The sequence below is a fragment of the Odontesthes bonariensis genome, chromosome 9 (genome assembly GCF_027942865.1).
Source record: "Odontesthes bonariensis isolate fOdoBon6 chromosome 9, fOdoBon6.hap1, whole genome shotgun sequence".
In the NCBI taxonomy this organism is placed as follows: Eukaryota; Metazoa; Chordata; class Actinopteri; order Atheriniformes; family Atherinopsidae; genus Odontesthes; species Odontesthes bonariensis.
Window position 1 is genome coordinate 30,819,254 of NC_134514.1, and position 17,234 is coordinate 30,836,487.

General features: G+C 42.1%; 22 non-coding genes across 22 annotated transcripts; all 22 read right to left on the reverse strand.

Moving 5' to 3' along the window:
• Window positions 1-525: 525 nt before the first annotated feature.
• Window positions 526-597, reverse strand: trnap-agg (transfer RNA proline (anticodon AGG)). Its single transcript has one exon. It is a non-coding gene; the product is annotated as a tRNA-Pro (tRNA).
• A 608-nt stretch (window positions 598-1,205) lies between these two features.
• Window positions 1,206-1,277, reverse strand: trnap-cgg (transfer RNA proline (anticodon CGG)). Its single transcript has one exon. It is a non-coding gene; the product is annotated as a tRNA-Pro (tRNA).
• Window positions 1,278-1,851: 574 nt separating this feature from the next.
• Window positions 1,852-1,923, reverse strand: trnap-agg (transfer RNA proline (anticodon AGG)). Its single transcript has one exon. It is a non-coding gene; the product is annotated as a tRNA-Pro (tRNA).
• A 608-nt stretch (window positions 1,924-2,531) lies between these two features.
• Window positions 2,532-2,603, reverse strand: trnap-cgg (transfer RNA proline (anticodon CGG)). The gene has a single exon. It is a non-coding gene; the product is annotated as a tRNA-Pro (tRNA).
• Window positions 2,604-3,184: 581 nt separating this feature from the next.
• On the reverse strand, window positions 3,185-3,256 carry trnap-agg (transfer RNA proline (anticodon AGG)). The gene has a single exon. It is a non-coding gene; the product is annotated as a tRNA-Pro (tRNA).
• Window positions 3,257-4,544: 1,288 nt separating this feature from the next.
• Window positions 4,545-4,616, reverse strand: trnap-agg (transfer RNA proline (anticodon AGG)). Its single transcript has one exon. It is a non-coding gene; the product is annotated as a tRNA-Pro (tRNA).
• A 607-nt stretch (window positions 4,617-5,223) lies between these two features.
• Window positions 5,224-5,295, reverse strand: trnap-cgg (transfer RNA proline (anticodon CGG)). The gene has a single exon. It is a non-coding gene; the product is annotated as a tRNA-Pro (tRNA).
• Window positions 5,296-5,876: 581 nt separating this feature from the next.
• On the reverse strand, window positions 5,877-5,948 carry trnap-agg (transfer RNA proline (anticodon AGG)). The gene has a single exon. It is a non-coding gene; the product is annotated as a tRNA-Pro (tRNA).
• A 608-nt stretch (window positions 5,949-6,556) lies between these two features.
• On the reverse strand, window positions 6,557-6,628 carry trnap-cgg (transfer RNA proline (anticodon CGG)). The gene has a single exon. It is a non-coding gene; the product is annotated as a tRNA-Pro (tRNA).
• Window positions 6,629-7,889: 1,261 nt separating this feature from the next.
• trnap-ugg (transfer RNA proline (anticodon UGG)) lies at window positions 7,890-7,961 on the reverse strand. The gene has a single exon. It is a non-coding gene; the product is annotated as a tRNA-Pro (tRNA).
• A 608-nt stretch (window positions 7,962-8,569) lies between these two features.
• On the reverse strand, window positions 8,570-8,641 carry trnap-cgg (transfer RNA proline (anticodon CGG)). The gene has a single exon. It is a non-coding gene; the product is annotated as a tRNA-Pro (tRNA).
• A 580-nt stretch (window positions 8,642-9,221) lies between these two features.
• trnap-agg (transfer RNA proline (anticodon AGG)) lies at window positions 9,222-9,293 on the reverse strand. The gene has a single exon. It is a non-coding gene; the product is annotated as a tRNA-Pro (tRNA).
• A 608-nt stretch (window positions 9,294-9,901) lies between these two features.
• Window positions 9,902-9,973, reverse strand: trnap-cgg (transfer RNA proline (anticodon CGG)). Its single transcript has one exon. It is a non-coding gene; the product is annotated as a tRNA-Pro (tRNA).
• A 581-nt stretch (window positions 9,974-10,554) lies between these two features.
• On the reverse strand, window positions 10,555-10,626 carry trnap-agg (transfer RNA proline (anticodon AGG)). The gene has a single exon. It is a non-coding gene; the product is annotated as a tRNA-Pro (tRNA).
• Window positions 10,627-11,234: 608 nt separating this feature from the next.
• trnap-cgg (transfer RNA proline (anticodon CGG)) lies at window positions 11,235-11,306 on the reverse strand. Its single transcript has one exon. It is a non-coding gene; the product is annotated as a tRNA-Pro (tRNA).
• Window positions 11,307-11,880: 574 nt separating this feature from the next.
• On the reverse strand, window positions 11,881-11,952 carry trnap-agg (transfer RNA proline (anticodon AGG)). The gene has a single exon. It is a non-coding gene; the product is annotated as a tRNA-Pro (tRNA).
• Window positions 11,953-12,560: 608 nt separating this feature from the next.
• On the reverse strand, window positions 12,561-12,632 carry trnap-cgg (transfer RNA proline (anticodon CGG)). Its single transcript has one exon. It is a non-coding gene; the product is annotated as a tRNA-Pro (tRNA).
• Window positions 12,633-13,213: 581 nt separating this feature from the next.
• On the reverse strand, window positions 13,214-13,285 carry trnap-agg (transfer RNA proline (anticodon AGG)). The gene has a single exon. It is a non-coding gene; the product is annotated as a tRNA-Pro (tRNA).
• Window positions 13,286-14,573: 1,288 nt separating this feature from the next.
• On the reverse strand, window positions 14,574-14,645 carry trnap-agg (transfer RNA proline (anticodon AGG)). Its single transcript has one exon. It is a non-coding gene; the product is annotated as a tRNA-Pro (tRNA).
• A 607-nt stretch (window positions 14,646-15,252) lies between these two features.
• Window positions 15,253-15,324, reverse strand: trnap-cgg (transfer RNA proline (anticodon CGG)). The gene has a single exon. It is a non-coding gene; the product is annotated as a tRNA-Pro (tRNA).
• Window positions 15,325-15,905: 581 nt separating this feature from the next.
• trnap-agg (transfer RNA proline (anticodon AGG)) lies at window positions 15,906-15,977 on the reverse strand. Its single transcript has one exon. It is a non-coding gene; the product is annotated as a tRNA-Pro (tRNA).
• A 608-nt stretch (window positions 15,978-16,585) lies between these two features.
• Window positions 16,586-16,657, reverse strand: trnap-cgg (transfer RNA proline (anticodon CGG)). Its single transcript has one exon. It is a non-coding gene; the product is annotated as a tRNA-Pro (tRNA).
• Window positions 16,658-17,234: the final 577 nt, after the last annotated feature.

Genomic DNA, 17,234 nt, shown 5'->3' on the forward strand with positions numbered 1-17,234 from the left:
TACCCTCGGAAGGTACGTTCGATCATCGAATAGAAACATCCTACAACTTTCAGTTCAGCTCACTCAATGTCAGTGTTGCTTCCATTTTTTTTTATTTCAAAGTTCTCTTATTCTAAAGTGGAGATTAGTTGCCAAAAGTATGTGTAAATCAATCTGTAACACTACAAATCCCAGCTGTGAGTGTAAACTTGTGGAGGGTCAACGTAAACTCCAAGTAAAAGCTGGGATAACGGTTTGTCTAGCTAAAAATTGAATTGTAAAAGAAAAGTAGAGTTGTTCACTTAACTGTCAGTGGCTTTAATTTTGGGGATGTTCAGTCTATGTCCTCAATAACTTCACTCATGTTGAGTGAAAGGAGAGCCAACTGCTACAGCTCCAAACAATATAGTAAGACAGGACATTTTTGCAATTGTTATCAGCACTCTTAATTAACAATTTGGGAGAGCAAAGAGAGACGCTTTTGAGATGAAGGAAGGTACCCAAAGTTAACCATCAAGCTTTCCGTATAGGTTTCTTAAGGGAGGAGGGCTCGCCCGGGATTTGAACCCGGGACCTCTCGCACCCTAAGCGAGAATCATACCCCTAGACCAACGAGCCAAAAAGTGGACTTTTTGCGTTTCGTGAGAGCACGCGGACAGCTGACGTAGCCATGGAATCCTGTGAATTTGTGATTGCTTTCTTTCTTCTTTGACTTTTCCAGAGCAATGAGCCTATATTGTTTGGAGTTGGCTCTCCCTTCACTCAACATGAGTGAAGTTATTAGGCACATACACTGAACAGCCCACAAAAACACCTGAGACCAATGAGCCAATACTCACCGCCAGGTTCCACCAATTCACATCACATTTTATCAAGAAGCCCAACTTTAAGACAGAACAGGTCTATATCTCCATTTCTCTACCATTGACTTGAAGCGTTTCAATCTGGATTTATAGTACAAATACCAAAACTGCTTTAGATAATACTGCAGAGGGTGTGCTTCCATGATACAGGATTCCTGACATGTGTGGATCTGTCTTTCAAATTCCAGATAAGAAATTAATTTAAGAAGGTCTTGAAGCAACTTCGGAATGAGTGGTGGAGGTTTGAGCTGTATTGCCATATTTGAGGTTTTGATTCCAAATGCATTGAATGTTATAGTCATTGATTCAATTCTTCTCTGATTTCACAGCAAAGGGAAGACACAAGGCCAGTAAACCAGGGAAGGGCTCGTCCGGGATTTGAACCCGGGACCTCCCGCACCCGAAGCGAGAATCATACCCCTAGACCAACGAGCCAAGATTTGCAACTTTAGACTTCATACGAGTGCTGCAGATAGCAAAAAGATACCCTCGGAAGGTACGTTCGATCATCGAATAGAAACATCCTACAACTTTCAGTTCAGCTCACTCAATGTCAGTGTTGCTTCCATTTTTTTTTATTTCAAAGTTCTCTTATTCTAAAGTGGAGATTAGTTGCCAAAAGTATGTGTAAATCAATCTGTAACACTACAAATCCCAGCTGTGAGTGTAAACTTGTGGAGGGTCAACGTAAACTCCAAGTAAAAGCTGGGATAACGGTTTGTCTAGCTAAAAATTGCATTGTAAAAGAAAAGTAGAGTTGTTCACTTAACTGTCAGTGGCTTTAATTTTGGGGATGTTCAGTCTATGTCCTCAATAACTTCACTCATGTTGAGTGAAAGGAGAGCCAACTGCTACAGCTCCAAACAATATAGTAAGACAGGACATTTTTGCAATTGTTATCAGCACTCTTAATTAACAATTTGGGAGAGCAAAGAGAGACGCTTTTGAGATGAAGGAAGGTACCCAAAGTTAACCATCAAGCTTTCCGTATAGGTTTCTTAAGGGAGGAGGGCTCGCCCGGGATTTGAACCCGGGACCTCTCGCACCCTAAGCGAGAATCATACCCCTAGACCAACGAGCCAAAAAGTGGACTTTTTGCGTTTCGTGAGAGCACGCGGACAGCTGACGTAGCCATGGAATCCTGTGAATTTGTGATTGCTTTCTTTCTTCTTTGACTTTTCCTGAGCAATGAGCCTATATTGTTTGGAGTTGGCTCTCCCTTCACTCAACATGAGTGAAGTTATTAGGCACATACACTGAACAGCCCACAAAAACACCTGAGACCAATGAGCCAATACTCACCGCCAGGTTCCACCAACTCACATCACATTTTATCAAGAAGCCCAACTTTAAGACAGAACAGGTCTATATCTCCATTTCTCTACCATTGACTTGAAGCGTTTCAATCTGGATTTATAGTACAAATACCAAAACTGCTTTAGATAATACTGCAGAGGGTGTGCTTCCATGATACAGGATTACTGACATGTGTGGATCTGTCTTTCAAATTCCAGATAAGAAATTAATTTAAGAAGGTCTTGAAGCAACTTCGGAATGAGTGGTGGAGGTTTGAGCTGTATTGCCATATTTGGGGTTTTGATTCCAAATGCATTCAAAGTTATAGTCATTGATTCAATTCTTCTCTGATTTCACAGCAAAGGGAAGACACAAGGCCAGTAAACCAGGGAAGGGCTCGTCCGGGATTTGAACCCGGGACCTCCCGCACCCGAAGTGAGAATCATACCCCTAGACCAACGAGCCAAGATTTGCAACTTTAGACTTCATACGACTGCCGCGGGCCACAGATAGCAAAAAGATACCCTCGGAAGGTACGTTCGATCATCGAATAGAAACATCCTACAACTTTCAGTTCAGCTCACTCAATGTCAGTGTTGCTTCCATTTTTTTTTATTTCAAAGTTCTCTTATTCTAAAGTGGAGATTAGTTGCCAAAAGTATGTGTAAATCAATCTGTAACACTACAAATCCCAGCTGTGAGTGTAAACTTGTGGAGGGTCAACGTAAACTCCAAGTAAAAGCTGGGATAACGGTTTGTCTGGCTAAAAATTGCATTGTAAAAGAAAAGAATAGTTTTTCACTTAACTGTCAGTGGCTTTAATTTTGGGGATGTTCAGTCTATGTCCTCAATAACTTCACTCATGTTGAGTGAAAGGAGAGCCAACTGCTACAGCTCCAAACAATATAGTAAGACAGGACATTTTTGCAATTGTTATCAGCACTCTTAATTAACAATTTGGGAGAGCAAAGAGAGACGCTTTTGAGATGAAGGAAGGTACCCAAAGTTAACCATCAAGCTTTCCGTATAGGTTTCTTAAGGGAGGAGGGCTCGCCCGGGATTTGAACCCGGGACCTCTCGCACCCTAAGCGAGAATCATACCCCTAGACCAACGAGCCAAAAGCTGGACTTTTTGCGTTTCGTGAGAGCACGCGGACAGCTTACGTAGCCATGGAATCCTGTGAATTTGTGATTGCTTTCTTTCTTCTTTGACTTTTCCAGAGCAATGAGCCTATATTGTTTGGAGTTGGCTCTCCCTTCACTCAACATGAGTGAAGTTATTAGGCACATACACTGAACAGCCCACAAAAACACCTGAGACCAATGAGCCAATACTCACCGCCAGGTTCCACCAACTCACATCACATTTTATCAAGAAGCCCAACTTTAAGACAGAACAGGTCTATATCTCCATTTCTCTACCATTGACTTGAAGCGTTTCAATCAGGATTTATAGAACAAATACCAAAACTGCTTTAGATAATACTGCAGAGGGTGTGCTTCCATGATACAGGATTACTGACATGTGTGGATCTGTCTTTCAAATTCCAGATAAGAAATTAATTTAAGAAGGTCTTGAAGCAACTTCGGAATGAGTGGTGGAGGTTTGAGCTGTATTGCCATATTTGGGGTTTTGATTCCAAATGCATTGAATTTTATAGTCATTGATTCAATCCTTCTCTGATTTCACAGCAAAGGAAAGATACAAGGCCAGTAAACCAGGAAAGGGTTAGTCTGGGATTTGAACCCGGGACCTCTCGCACCCAAAGCGAGAATCATACCCCTAGACCAACGAGCCAAAAGGTGGCCTTTTTGCGTTTCGTGAGAGCGCGCGGACAGCTGACGTAGCCATGGAATCCTGGGAATTTGTGATTGCTTTCTTTCTTCTTTGACTTTTCCAGAGTAATGAGCCTATATTGTTTGGAGTTGGCTCTCCCTTCACTCAACATGAGTGAAGTTATTAGGCACATACCGTGAACAGCCCACAAAAACTCCTGAGACCAATGAGCCAATACTCACCGCCAGGTTCCACCAACTCACATCACATTTTATCAAGAAGCCCAACTTTAAGACAGAACAGGTCTATATCTCCATTTCTCTACCATTGACTTGAAGCGTTTCAATCTGGATTTATAGTACAAATACCAAAACTGCTTTAGATAATACTGCAGAGGGTGTGCTTCCATGATACAGGATTACTGACATGTGTGGATCTGTCTTTCAAATTCCAGATAAGAAATTAATTTAAGAAGGTCTTGAAGCAACTTCGGAATGAGTGGTGGAGGTTTGAGCTGTATTGCCATATTTGAGGTTTTGATTCCAAATGCATTGAATGTTATAGTCATTGATTCAATCCTTCTCTGATTTCACAGCAAAGGAAAGACACAAGGCCAGTAAACCAGGAAAGGGCTCGTCCGGGATTTGAACCCGGGACCTCTCGCACCCTAAGCGAGAATCATACCCCTAGACCAACGAGCCAAAAGGTGGACTTTTTGCGTTTCGTGAGAGCACGCGGACAGCTGACGTAGCCATGGAATCCTGGGAATTTGTGATTGCTTTCTTTCTTCTTTGACTTTTCCAGAGTAATGAGCCTATATTGTTTGGAGTTGGCTCTCCCTTCACTCAACATGAGTGAAGTTATTAGGCACATACACTGAACAGCCCACAAAAACTCCTGAGACCAATGAGCCAATACTCACCGCCAGGTTCCACCAACTCACATCACATTTTATCAAGAAGCCCAACTTTAAGACAGAACAGGTCTATATCTCCATTTCTCTACCATTGACTTGTAGCGTTTCAATCTGGATTTATAGTACAAATACCAAAACTGCTTTAGATAATACTGCAGAGGGTGTGCTTCCATGATACAGGATTACTGACATGTGTGGATCTGTCTTTCAAATTCCAGATAAGAAATTAATTTAAGAAGGTCTTGAAGCAACTTCGGAATGAGTGGTGGAGGTTTGAGCTGTATTGCCATATTTGGGGTTTTGATTCCAAATGCATTCAATGTTATAGTCATTGATTCAATTCTTCTCTGATTTCACAGCAAAGGGAAGACACAAGGCCAGTAAACCCGGAAGGGCTCGTCCGGGATTTGAACCCGGGACCTCCCGCACCCGAAGCGAGAATCATACCCCTAGACCAACGAGCCAAGATTTGCAACTTTAGACTTCATACGAGTGCCGCGGGCCACAGATAGCAAAAAGATACCCTCGGAAGGTACGTTCGATCATCGAATAGAAACATCCTACAACTTTCAGTTCAGCTCACTCAATGTCAGTGTTGCTTCCATTTTTTTTTATTTCAAAGTTCTCTTATTCTAAAGTGGAGATTAGTTGCCAAAAGTATGTGTAAATCAATCTGTAACACTACAAATCCCAGCTGTGAGTGTAAACTTGTGGAGGGTCAACGTAAACTCCAAGTAAAAGCTGGGATAACGGTTTGTCTAGCTAAAAATTGCATTGTAAAAGAAAAGTAGAGTTGTTCACTTAACTGTCAGTGGCTTTAATTTTGGGGATGTTCAGTCTATGTCCTCAATAACTTCACTCATGTTGAGTGAAAGGAGAGCCAACTGCTACAGCTCCAAACAATATAGTAAGACAGGACATTTTTGCAATTGTTATCAGCACTCTTAATTAACAATTTGGGAGAGCAAAGAGAGACGCTTTTGAGATGAAGGAAGGTACCCAAAGTTAACCATCAAGCTTTCCGTATAGGTTTCTTAAGGGAGGAGGGCTCGCCCGGGATTTGAACCCGGGACCTCTCGCACCCTAAGCGAGAATCATACCCCTAGACCAACGAGCCAAAAAGTGGACTTTTTGCGTTTCGTGAGAGCAAGCGGACAGCTGACGTAGCCATGGAATCCTGTGAATTTGTGATTGCTTTCTTTCTTCTTTGACTTTTCCTGAGCAATGAGCCTATATTGTTTGGAGTTGGCTCTCCCTTCACTCAACATGAGTGAAGTTATTAGGCACATACACTGAACAGCCCACAAAAACACCTGAGACCAATGAGCCAATACTCACCGCCAGGTTCCACCAACTCACATCACATTTTATCAAGAAGCCCAACTTTAAGACAGAACAGGTCTATATCTCCATTTCTCTACCATTGACTTGAAGCGTTTCAATCTGGATTTATAGTACAAATACCAAAACTGCTTTAGATAATACTGCAGAGGGTGTGCTTCCATGATACAGGATTACTGACATGTGTGGATCTGTCTTTCAAATTCCAGATAAGAAATTAATTTAAGAAGGTCTTGAAGCAACTTCGGAATGAGTGGTGGAGGTTTGAGCTGTATTGCCATATTTGGGGTTTTGATTCCAAATGCATTCAATGTTATAGTCATTGATTCAATTCTTCTCTGATTTCACAGCAAAGGGAAGACACAAGGCCAGTAAACCAGGGAAGGGCTCGTCCGGGATTTGAACCCAGGACCTCCCGCACCCGAAGCGAGAATCATACCCCTAGACCAACGAGCCAAGATTTGCAACTTTAGACTTCATACGAGTGCCGCGGGCCACAGATAGCAAAAAGATACCCTCGGAAGGTACGTTCGATCATCGAATAGAAACATCCTACAACTTTCAGTTCAGCTCACTCAATGTCAGTGTTGCTTCCATTTTTTTTTATTTCAAAGTTCTCTTATTCTAAAGTGGAGATTAGTTGCCAAAAGTATGTGTAAATCAATCTGTAACACTACAAATCCCAGCTGTGAGTGTAAACTTGTGGAGGGTCAACGTAAACTCCAAGTAAAAGCTGGGATAACGGTTTGTCTAGCTAAAAATTGCATTGTAAAAGAAAAGTAGAGTTGTTCACTTAACTGTCAGTGGCTTTAATTTTGGGGATGTTCAGTCTATGTCCTCAATAACTTCACTCATGTTGAGTGAAAGGAGAGCCAACTGCTACAGCTCCAAACAATATAGTAAGACAGGACATTTTTGCAATTGTTATCAGCACTCTTAATTAACAATTTGGGAGAGCAAAGAGAGACGCTTTTGAGATGAAGGAAGGTACCCAAAGTTAACCATCAAGCTTTCCGTATAGGTTTCTTAAGGGAGGAGGGCTCGCCCGGGATTTGAACCCGGGACCTCTCGCACCCTAAGCGAGAATCATACCCCTTGACCAACGAGCAAAAAAGTGGACTTTTTGCGTTTCGTGAGAGCACGTGGACAGCTGACGTAGCCATGGAATCCTGGGAATTTGTGATTGCTTTCTTTCTTCTTTGACCTTTCCAGAGCAATAAGCCTATATTGTTTGGAGTTGGCTCTCCCTTAACTCAACGTGAGTGAAGTTATTAGGCACATACCCTGAACAGCCCACAAAAACTCCTGAGACCAATGAGCCAATACTCACCGCCAGGTTCCACCAACTCACATCACATTTTATCAAGAAGCCCAACTTTAAGACAGAACAGGTCTATATCTCCATTTCTCTACCATTGACTTGAAGCGTTTCAATCTGGATTTATAGTACAAATACCAAAACTGCTTTAGATAATACTGCAGAGGGTGTGCTTCCATGATACAGGATTACTGACATGCGTGGATCTGTCTTTCAAATTCCAGATAAGAAATTAATTTAAGAAGGTCTTGAAGCAACTTCGGAATGAGTGGTGGAGGTTTGAGCTGTATTGCCATATTTGGGGTTTTGATTCCAAATGCATTGAATGTTATAGTCATTGATTTAATCCTTCTCTGATTTGACAGCAAAGGAAAAACACAAGGCCAGTAAACCAAGAAAGGGCTCGTCCGGGATTTGAACCCGGGACCTCTCGCACCCAAAGCGAGAATCATACCCCTAGACCAACGAGCCAAAAAGTGGACTTTTTGCGTTTCGTCAGAGCACGCGGACAGCTGACGTAGCCATGGAATCCTGGGAATTTGTGATGGCTTTCTTTCTTCTTTGACTTTTCCTGAGCAATGAGCCTATATTGTTTGGAGTTGGCTCTCCCTTCACTCAACATGAGTGAAGTTATTAGGCACATACACTGAACAGCCCACAAAAACACCTGAGACCAATGAGCCAATACTCACCGCCAGGTTCCACCAACTCACATCACATTTTATCAAGAAGCCCAACTTTAAGACAGAACAGGTCTATATCTCCATTTCTCTACCATTGACTTGAAGCGTTTCAATCTGGATTTATAGTACAAATACCGAAAATGCTTTAGATAATACTGCAGAGGGTGTGCTTCCATGATACAGGATTACTGACATGTGTGGATCTGTCTTTCAAATTCCAGATAAGAAATTAATTTAAGAAGGTCTTGAAGCAACTTCGGAATGAGTGGTGGAGGTTTGAGCTGTATTGCCATATTTGGGGTTTTGATTCCAAATGCATTGAATGTTATAGTCATTGATTCAATTCTTCTCTGATTTCACAGCAAAGGGAAGACACAAGGCCAGTAAACCAGGGAAGGGCTCGTCTGGGATTTGAACCCGGGACCTCCCGCACCCGAAGCGAGAATCATACCCCTAGACCAACGAGCCAAGATTTGCAACTTTAGACTTCATACGAGTGCCGCGGGCCACAGATCGCAAAAAGATACCCTCGGAAGGTACGTTCGATCATCGAATAGAAACATCCTACAACTTTCAGTTCAGCTCACTCAATGTCAGTGTTGCTTCCATTTTTTTTATTTCAAAGTTCTCTTATTCTAAAGTGGAGATTAGTTGCAAAAAGTATGTGTAAATCAATCTGTAACACTACAAGTCCCAACTGTGAGTGTAAACTTGTGGAGGGTCAACGTAAACTCCAAGTAAAAGCTGGGATAACGGTTTGTCTAGCTAAAAATTGCATTGTAAAAGAAAAGAAGAGGTTTTCACTTAACTGTCAGTGGCTTTAATTTTGGGGATGTTCAGTCTATGTCCTCAATAACTTCACTCATGTTGAGTGAAAGGAGAGCCAACTGCTACAGCTCCAAACAATATAGTAAGACAGGACATTTTTGCTATTGTTATCAGCACTCTTAATTAACAATTTGGGAGAGCAAAGAGAGACGCTTTTGAGATGAAGGAAGGTACCCAAAGTTAACCATCAAGCTTTCCGTATAGGTTTCTTAAGGGAGGAGGGCTCGCCCGGGATTTGAACCCGGGACCTCTCGCACCCTAAGCGAGAATCATACCCCTTGACCAACGAGCCAAAAAGTGGACTTTTTGCGTTTCGTGAGAGCACGTGGACAGCTGACGTAGCCATGGAATCCTGGGAATTTGTGATTGCTTTCTTTCTTCTTTGACTTTTCCAGAGCAATAAGCCTATATTGTTTGGAGTTGGCTCTCCCTTAACTCAACGTGAGTGAAGTTATTAGGCACATACCCTGAACAGCCCACAAAAACTCCTGAGACCAATGAGCCAATACTCACCGCCAGGTTCCACCAACTCACATCACATTTTATCAAGAAGCCCAACTTTAAGACAGAACAGGTCTATATCTCCATTTCTCTACCATTGACTTGAAGCGTTTCAATCTGGATTTATAGTACAAATACCAAAACTGCTTTAGATAATACTGCAGAGGGTGTGCTTCCATGATACAGGATTACTGACATGCGTGGATCTGTCTTTCAAATTCCAGATAAGAAATTAATTTAAGAAGGTCTTGAAGCAACTTCGGAATGAGTGGTGGAGGTTTGAGCTGTATTGCCATATTTGGGGTTTTGATTCCAAATGCATTGACTGTTATGGTCATTGATTCAATTCTTCTCTGATTTCACAGCAAAGGGAAGACACAAGGCCAGTAAACCAGGGAAGGGCTCGTCCGGGATTTGAACCCGGGACCTCCCGCACCCGAAGCGAGAATCATACCCCTAGACCAACGAGCCAAGATTTGCAACTTTAGACTTCATACGAGTGCCGCGGGCCACAGATAGCAAAAAGATACCCTCGGAAGGTACGTTCGATCATCGAATAGAAACATCCTACAACTTTCAGTTCAGCTCACTCAATGTCAGTGTTGCTTCCATTTTTTTTTATTTCAAAGTTCTCTTATTCTAAAGTGGAGATTAGTTGCCAAAAGTATGTGTAAATCAATCTGTAACACTACAAATCCCAGCTGTGAGTGTAAACTTGTGGAGGGTCAACGTAAACTCCAAGTAAAAGCTGGGATAACGGTTTGTCTAGCTAAAAATTGCATTGTAAAAGAAAAGAAGAGTTGTTCACTTAACTGTCAGTGGCTTTAATTTTGGGGATGTTCAGTCTATGTCCTCAATAACTTCACTCATGTTGAGTGAAAGGAGAGCCAACTGCTACAGCTCCAAACAATATAGTAAGACAGGACATTTTTGCAATTGTTATCAGCACTCTTAATTAACAATTTGGGAGAGCAAAGAGAGACGCTTTTGAGATGAAGGAAGGTACCCAAAGTTAACCATCAAGCTTTCCGTATAGGTTTCTTAAGGGAGGAGGGCTCGCCCGGGATTTGAACCCGGGACCTCTCGCACCCTAAGCGAGAATCATACCCCTAGACCAACGAGCCAAAAAGTGGACTTTTTGCGTTTCGTGAGAGCACGCGGACAGCTGACGTAGCCATGGAATCCTGTGAATTTGTGATTGCTTTCTTTCTTCTTTGACTTTTCCAGAGCAATGAGCCTATATTGTTTGGAGTTGGCTCTCCCTTCACTCAACATGAGTGAAGTTATTAGGCACATACACTGAACAGCCCACAAAAACACCTGAGACCAATGAGCCAATACTCACCGCCAGGTTCCACCAATTCACATCACATTTTATCAAGAAGCCCAACTTTAAGACAGAACAGGTCTATATCTCCATTTCTCTACCATTGACTTGAAGCGTTTCAATCTGGATTTATAGTACAAATACCAAAACTGCTTTAGATAATACTGCAGAGGGTGTGCTTCCATGATACAGGATTCCTGACATGTGTGGATCTGTCTTTCAAATTCCAGATAAGAAATTAATTTAAGAAGGTCTTGAAGCAACTTCGGAATGAGTGGTGGAGGTTTGAGCTGTATTGCCATATTTGAGGTTTTGATTCCAAATGCATTGAATGTTATAGTCATTGATTCAATTCTTCTCTGATTTCACAGCAAAGGGAAGACACAAGGCCAGTAAACCAGGGAAGGGCTCGTCCGGGATTTGAACCCGGGACCTCCCGCACCCGAAGCGAGAATCATACCCCTAGACCAACGAGCCAAGATTTGCAACTTTAGACTTCATACGAGTGCTGCAGATAGCAAAAAGATACCCTCGGAAGGTACGTTCGATCATCGAATAGAAACATCCTACAACTTTCAGTTCAGCTCACTCAATGTCAGTGTTGCTTCCATTTTTTTTTATTTCAAAGTTCTCTTATTCTAAAGTGGAGATTAGTTGCCAAAAGTATGTGTAAATCAATCTGTAACACTACAAATCCCAGCTGTGAGTGTAAACTTGTGGAGGGTCAACGTAAACTCCAAGTAAAAGCTGGGATAACGGTTTGTCTAGCTAAAAATTGCATTGTAAAAGAAAAGTAGAGTTGTTCACTTAACTGTCAGTGGCTTTAATTTTGGGGATGTTCAGTCTATGTCCTCAATAACTTCACTCATGTTGAGTGAAAGGAGAGCCAACTGCTACAGCTCCAAACAATATAGTAAGACAGGACATTTTTGCAATTGTTATCAGCACTCTTAATTAACAATTTGGGAGAGCAAAGAGAGACGCTTTTGAGATGAAGGAAGGTACCCAAAGTTAACCATCAAGCTTTCCGTATAGGTTTCTTAAGGGAGGAGGGCTCGCCTGGGATTTGAACCCGGGACCTCTCGCACCCTAAGCGAGAATCATACCCCTAGACCAACGAGCCAAAAAGTGGACTTTTTGCGTTTCGTGAGAGCACGCGGACAGCTGACGTAGCCATGGAATCCTGTGAATTTGTGATTGCTTTCTTTCTTCTTTGACTTTTCCTGAGCAATGAGCCTATATTGTTTGGAGTTGGCTCTCCCTTCACTCAACATGAGTGAAGTTATTAGGCACATACACTGAACAGCCCACAAAAACACCTGAGACCAATGAGCCAATACTCACCGCCAGGTTCCACCAACTCACATCACATTTTATCAAGAAGCCCAACTTTAAGACAGAACAGGTCTATATCTCCATTTCTCTACCATTGACTTGAAGCGTTTCAATCTGGATTTATAGTACAAATACCAAAACTGCTTTAGATAATACTGCAGAGGGTGTGCTTCCATGATACAGGATTACTGACATGTGTGGATCTGTCTTTCAAATTCCAGATAAGAAATTAATTTAAGAAGGTCTTGAAGCAACTTCGGAATGAGTGGTGGAGGTTTGAGCTGTATTGCCATATTTGGGGTTTTGATTCCAAATGCATTCAAAGTTATAGTCATTGATTCAATTCTTCTCTGATTTCACAGCAAAGGGAAGACACAAGGCCAGTAAACCAGGGAAGGGCTCGTCCGGGATTTGAACCCGGGACCTCCCGCACCCGAAGTGAGAATCATACCCCTAGACCAACGAGCCAAGATTTGCAACTTTAGACTTCATACGACTGCCGCGGGCCACAGATAGCAAAAAGATACCCTCGGAAGGTACGTTCGATCATCGAATAGAAACATCCTACAACTTTCAGTTCAGCTCACTCAATGTCAGTGTTGCTTCCATTTTTTTTTATTTCAAAGTTCTCTTATTCTAAAGTGGAGATTAGTTGCCAAAAGTATGTGTAAATCAATCTGTAACACTACAAATCCCAGCTGTGAGTGTAAACTTGTGGAGGGTCAACGTAAACTCCAAGTAAAAGCTGGGATAACGGTTTGTCTGGCTAAAAATTGCATTGTAAAAGAAAAGAATAGTTTTTCACTTAACTGTCAGTGGCTTTAATTTTGGGGATGTTCAGTCTATGTCCTCAATAACTTCACTCATGTTGAGTGAAAGGAGAGCCAACTGCTACAGCTCCAAACAATATAGTAAGACAGGACATTTTTGCAATTGTTATCAGCACTCTTAATTAACAATTTGGGAGAGCAAAGAGAGACGCTTTTGAGATGAAGGAAGGTACCCAAAGTTAACCATCAAGCTTTCCGTATAGGTTTCTTAAGGGAGGAGGGCTCGCCCGGGATTTGAACCCGGGACCTCTCGCACCCTAAGCGAGAATCATACCCCTAGACCAACGAGCCAAAAGCTGGACTTTTTGCGTTTCGTGAGAGCACGCGGACAGCTTACGTAGCCATGGAATCCTGTGAATTTGTGATTGCTTTCTTTCTTCTTTGACTTTTCCAGAGCAATGAGCCTATATTGTTTGGAGTTGGCTCTCCCTTCACTCAACATGAGTGAAGTTATTAGGCACATACACTGAACAGCCCACAAAAACACCTGAGACCAATGAGCCAATACTCACCGCCAGGTTCCACCAACTCACATCACATTTTATCAAGAAGCCCAACTTTAAGACAGAACAGGTCTATATCTCCATTTCTCTACCATTGACTTGAAGCGTTTCAATCAGGATTTATAGAACAAATACCAAAACTGCTTTAGATAATACTGCAGAGGGTGTGCTTCCATGATACAGGATTACTGACATGTGTGGATCTGTCTTTCAAATTCCAGATAAGAAATTAATTTAAGAAGGTCTTGAAGCAACTTCGGAATGAGTGGTGGAGGTTTGAGCTGTATTGCCATATTTGGGGTTTTGATTCCAAATGCATTGAATTTTATAGTCATTGATTCAATCCTTCTCTGATTTCACAGCAAAGGAAAGATACAAGGCCAGTAAACCAGGAAAGGGTTAGTCTGGGATTTGAACCCGGGACCTCTCGCACCCAAAGCGAGAATCATACCCCTAGACCAACGAGCCAAAAGGTGGCCTTTTTGCGTTTCGTGAGAGCGCGCGGACAGCTGACGTAGCCATGGAAGCCTGGGAATTTGTGATTGCTTTCTTTCTTCTTTGACTTTTCCAGAGTAATGAGCCTATATTGTTTGGAGTTGGCTCTCCCTTCACTCAACATGAGTGAAGTTATTAGGCACATACCGTGAACAGCCCACAAAAACTCCTGAGACCAATGAGCCAATACTCACCGCCAGGTTCCACCAACTCACATCACATTTTATCAAGAAGCCCAACTTTAAGACAGAACAGGTCTATATCTCCATTTCTCTACCATTGACTTGAAGCGTTTCAATCTGGATTTATAGTACAAATACCAAAACTGCTTTAGATAATACTGCAGAGGGTGTGCTTCCATGATACAGGATTACTGACATGTGTGGATCTGTCTTTCAAATTCCAGATAAGAAATTAATTTAAGAAGGTCTTGAAGCAACTTCGGAATGAGTGGTGGAGGTTTGAGCTGTATTGCCATATTTGAGGTTTTGATTCCAAATGCATTGAATGTTATAGTCATTGATTCAATCCTTCTCTGATTTCACAGCAAAGGAAAGACACAAGGCCAGTAAACCAGGAAAGGGCTCGTCCGGGATTTGAACCCGGGACCTCTCGCACCCTAAGCGAGAATCATACCCCTAGACCAACGAGCCAAAAGGTGGACTTTTTGCGTTTCGTGAGAGCACGCGGACAGCTGACGTAGCCATGGAATCCTGGGAATTTGTGATTGCTTTCTTTCTTCTTTGACTTTTCCAGAGTAATGAGCCTATATTGTTTGGAGTTGGCTCTCCCTTCACTCAACATGAGTGAAGTTATTAGGCACATACACTGAACAGCCCACAAAAACTCCTGAGACCAATGAGCCAATACTCACCGCCAGGTTCCACCAACTCACATCACATTTTATCAAGAAGCCCAACTTTAAGACAGAACAGGTCTATATCTCCATTTCTCTACCATTGACTTGTAGCGTTTCAATCTGGATTTATAGTACAAATACCAAAACTGCTTTAGATAATACTGCAGAGGGTGTGCTTCCATGATACAGGATTACTGACATGTGTGGATCTGTCTTTCAAATTCCAGATAAGAAATTAATTTAAGAAGGTCTTGAAGCAACTTCGGAATGAGTGGTGGAGGTTTGAGCTGTATTGCCATATTTGGGGTTTTGATTCCAAATGCATTCAATGTTATAGTCATTGATTCAATTCTTCTCTGATTTCACAGCAAAGGGAAGACACAAGGCCAGTAAACCCGGAAGGGCTCGTCCGGGATTTGAACCCGGGACCTCCCGCACCCGAAGCGAGAATCATACCCCTAGACCAACGAGCCAAGATTTGCAACTTTAGACTTCATACGAGTGCCGCGGGCCACAGATAGCAAAAAGATACCCTCGGAAGGTACGTTCGATCATCGAATAGAAACATCCTACAACTTTCAGTTCAGCTCACTCAATGTCAGTGTTGCTTCCATTTTTTTTTATTTCAAAGTTCTCTTATTCTAAAGTGGAGATTAGTTGCCAAAAGTATGTGTAAATCAATCTGTAACACTACAAATCCCAGCTGTGAGTGTAAACTTGTGGAGGGTCAACGTAAACTCCAAGTAAAAGCTGGGATAACGGTTTGTCTAGCTAAAAATTGCATTGTAAAAGAAAAGTAGAGTTGTTCACTTAACTGTCAGTGGCTTTAATTTTGGGGATGTTCAGTCTATGTCCTCAATAACTTCACTCATGTTGAGTGAAAGGAGAGCCAACTGCTACAGCTCCAAACAATATAGTAAGACAGGACATTTTTGCAATTGTTATCAGCACTCTTAATTAACAATTTGGGAGAGCAAAGAGAGACGCTTTTGAGATGAAGGAAGGTACCCAAAGTTAACCATCAAGCTTTCCGTATAGGTTTCTTAAGGGAGGAGGGCTCGCCCGGGATTTGAACCCGGGACCTCTCGCACCCTAAGCGAGAATCATACCCCTAGACCAACGAGCCAAAAAGTGGACTTTTTGCGTTTCGTGAGAGCAAGCGGACAGCTGACGTAGCCATGGAATCCTGTGAATTTGTGATTGCTTTCTTTCTTCTTTGACTTTTCCTGAGCAATGAGCCTATATTGTTTGGAGTTGGCTCTCCCTTCACTCAACATGAGTGAAGTTATTAGGCACATACACTGAACAGCCCACAAAAACACCTGAGACCAATGAGCCAATACTCACCGCCAGGTTCCACCAACTCACATCACATTTTATCAAGAAGCCCAACTTTAAGACAGAACAGGTCTATATCTCCATTTCTCTACCATTGACTTGAAGCGTTTCAATCTGGATTTATAGTACAAATACCAAAACTGCTTTAGATAATACTGCAGAGGGTGTGCTTCCATGATACAGGATTACTGACATGTGTGGATCTGTCTTTCAAATTCCAGATAAGAAATTAATTTAAGAAGGTCTTGAAGCAACTTCGGAATGAGTGGTGGAGGTTTGAGCTGTATTGCCATATTTGGGGTTTTGATTCCAAATGCATTCAATGTTATAGTCATTGATTCAATTCTTCTCTGATTTCACAGCAAAGGGAAGACACAAGGCCAGTAAACCAGGGAAGGGCTCGTCCGGGATTTGAACCCAGGACCTCCCGCACCCGAAGCGAGAATCATACCCCTAGACCAACGAGCCAAGATTTGCAACTTTAGACTTCATACGAGTGCCGCGGGCCACAGATAGCAAAAAGATACCCTCGGAAGGTACGTTCGATCATCGAATAGAAACATCCTACAACTTTCAGTTCAGCTCACTCAATGTCAGTGTTGCTTCCATTTTTTTTTATTTCAAAGTTCTCTTATTCTAAAGTGGAGATTAGTTGCCAAAAGTATGTGTAAATCAATCTGTAACACTACAAATCCCAGCTGTGAGTGTAAACTTGTGGAGGGTCAACGTAAACTCCAAGTAAAAGCTGGGATAACGGTTTGTCTAGCTAAAAATTGCATTGTAAAAGAAAAGTAGAGTTGTTCACTTAACTGTCAGTGGCTTTAATTTTGGGGATGTTCAGTCTATGTCCTCAATAACTTCACTCATGTTGAGTGAAAGGAGAGCCAACTGCTACAGCTCCAAACAATATAGTAAGACAGGACATTTTTGCAATTGTTATCAGCACTCTTAATTAACAATTTGGGAGAGCAAAGAGAGACGCTTTTGAGATGAAGGAAGGTACCCAAAGTTAACCATCAAGCTTTCCGTATAGGTTTCTTAAGGG